Source organism: Empidonax traillii, unplaced genomic scaffold, assembly GCF_003031625.1.
Source record: "Empidonax traillii isolate 1590-97213 ecotype Southwest subspecies unplaced genomic scaffold, ASM303162v1 scaffold1099:size633499, whole genome shotgun sequence".
Classification (NCBI taxonomy): Eukaryota; Metazoa; Chordata; class Aves; order Passeriformes; family Tyrannidae; genus Empidonax; species Empidonax traillii.
In genome coordinates this window covers 476,599-479,224 of record NW_020956292.1, presented here as the reverse complement: position 1 = coordinate 479,224, position 2,626 = coordinate 476,599, and the positions used below count along the sequence as shown (strand labels likewise).

General features: G+C 55.4%; 1 protein-coding gene across 4 annotated transcripts in view; it reads left to right on the top strand.

The window, feature by feature from the left end:
- Window positions 1-2,626, top strand: part of KRAS (KRAS proto-oncogene, GTPase) — a 24,942-nt gene that overhangs the window by 284 nt on the left and 22,032 nt on the right. The window contains exon 1 of one of the 4 annotated variants that reach the window (XM_027904894.1): window positions 2,349-2,502. The exons of 2 other annotated variants lie outside the window; for them this stretch is intronic. The gene's annotated coding sequence lies outside the window, so the exon portion shown is untranslated. Of the gene's footprint in view, window positions 1-2,348; window positions 2,506-2,626 lie in introns of those variants that run through there. One more of the 4 variants, XM_027904892.1, reaches the window with a different exon arrangement.

The window sequence follows — 2,626 nt, the reverse complement described above, 5'->3', positions numbered from 1 at the left end:
TCCTCTCTGGATACTCTTCTGATCCCCGCTGTGGCTGTGTGGGTTCAGGGTTTCCCACATCCCAGGCTTGTGGTTTTACCACCGGGCTACTTTGAAAGCAAGTCTGACTTGTGGTTTGTACATCTGCTCATGTGAGGCAGCTTATCTAACAACCCTGATTTGCAAGATGATTTCGTGTTACTCTGTCACGTGGATTTTTGTGAGGGCTTTTTGTTGAGGCTGCTGGGAAACAACCTAACAACCTGTAACACAAAAAATGACCAGGTTACCAACGCCTAAATCCCTGGTAGGGGCAAAATGGGGCTCATAAAGAGTTTCTCATCCCTGGAAGTGTTCAAGGCCGGGTTGGACGGGGCTCTGAGCAACCTCTTCTAGTGGAAAGGAGGTTGAAACAGAGGCTCCCAGAGGAATCCACGCGACTTGTGTCACTGGTTTCAGTGACAGAAAAGACTCATTTCAAGAACACAAGGAAAAGCTCGTCTGATCCTTTGCCGTCTCTGCCTGAGGTGACACCATTTTCGGCGCAGCACCTCAGAGATGTGCTTGTTTTCCATCCAGCTCTTAACACCTTGTCACTGGGGAGCAGTGCAGAACACCACCACAGGGGCTTTGGCTTGGGAACGTGAATTAATCCCAGGCAACACACTTCCTAAATCCCAGAGGGTGGATGCCTGGCTGTGCCCCAAAAGCAGATCCCCTCAGACAACACGCCGAGAGGGAAAGAAGCTGGAAGTTGTCACACGCTGTTGCAGCCTTTTAAATTAAAACTCTCACACGCCAGCTGCACAGACACAATGTATTTATCTTTGAATTCGTCTAGCGTATTTATCTTCAAATTCCCAATTTAAAGGGGGAAGGAGAAAGCGGCCAAATTGCGTAAGCCAGTTGGCATCTCGGGAGTCACCCTTGGAGTTAGCTTTGTGAGGAATAAGGTTTGCTACCTTCGTCCGAGAGCTGGGGACGTGTTTCAAAAAAATCTTAGTGCTCAGGATGCAACACAGGTATGTATTTATATGCATATATTTATACGTATATTATAACTGGCCCTTGAAGAGTTCATATGTAGATCCTGGCACAGGTTGCCCAGAGAAGATGTGGCTGCCCCATCCCTGGAAGTTTCCAAGGCCAGGTTGGATGGGGCTCTGTGGAATGTGTCCCAATCCATGACAGGGGAGTGGAACTGGATGATCTTTAAGGTACTTTCTTTTTCTGTGTAGCTCCATAGTCCAGTTAACTGGAATTGTGGTTTTGGTCTTGTAGTGAGAGGACACAGTTCACTATGTGTCTGTTAACTCACTTCCAACCCCCTTTCCCCCCACCCCTACGTGTTTATTAACTTTTATTCAGAGCTAACAATGAAACGTCCCATTTTTATTTTGAAAGCCGAGCAACTTTAGTGGGTTTTTAAGTTTCATGGCAGTTCCACAAGGCCTCTGCTGACATTTTCGTGGTTGGCTACAGATAAAATTGCTTTTTACATGTGGCCAGGTGCTGCCTCACACCTGCCCTGGCAGGGCAGCCCACAAGCCCCCTCAGGATGAGGTGATCCTGAATCCTACAACAGCTTTTATGCCTCTTCCCCTCTGGGGGAAGGGGGAAATGACGAGGAAACGCTGGAATTGTCCTTATTTCCCTTCACCGCCCTCGAGCAGCACTTCCCGGACAACCTTTCCCTCACGGTGCCTCCGAGTCCTTCCCTGGGCCTGAACCCGTGTCCTGCCGCCCCATGGAACCACAGGATGGAAGGGACTGAGGAATCCCACCCCAAGGAATCACAGGACGGGGCATGTTGGAAGGGACCATAGTGGGTCATCTGGTCCGGCCTCCCTGCTCCAGCAGGGTCATCCCAGAGCACAGGGCACAGGGTTGTGTCCAGACGGCTCTGGAACAGCTCCAGTGGGGGAGACCCATCACCCTCTTTGGGCAGTCTGTTCCAGCACTCGGACAGAAGTTCTTCCTCGTGTTCAGGCGGAACTTCTTGGGCATCAATTCCCGCCCGTTCCTCCTGCTCCATTGCTGGGCACCCCCGAGCAGAGCCTGGTGCATCCTCTGCAGATACTGACAGCCACATGGATGAGGTCTCCTCTCGAGGCTGAACGGCCCCCCCTCCCTCAGCCTTTCCACTCCCTTCATCATCCTTGTCCGCTGGATGCGCTCCGGGATGTCCGTGTGTGTCTCATCCCGAGGATCTCACACTGGACACCGGAATGTCCCGGGGGCGGTCTCGAACCCGCGGTCTCCGGAGGAAGGGGAGGGAGGAGCCGCCGCGGCCAGGGGGCGGGGGAGCGCGGAGCGCATCGATCGCGGGCGCCCATCGGTGTCTCGGCGCTCGGCTCGGCGGGCAGCGCCGCCCAGCCCTGCCCGTCCCCCGCCATTTCGCACCGGGACGGGAAGGGACGGGAAGGGGCGCGGAGCGGGAAGGCACAGCGGGGGGAACAGCGGGGCAAGGGGCGCCGGGCGGCCACGGCGGGCTCCGGCAGCTCCCGCGGCACCGCCACACAGGTACCGCCTCACCCCCGCCGCGCAGAGCCGAGCCGAGCCGAGCCGCGGCGTCCCTCTCCCTTCCTTCTTTCCTTCGCCGCTATCCCCTCCGAGGAAGCGCAGCCCCCTCCTCTCACCCCCCCTT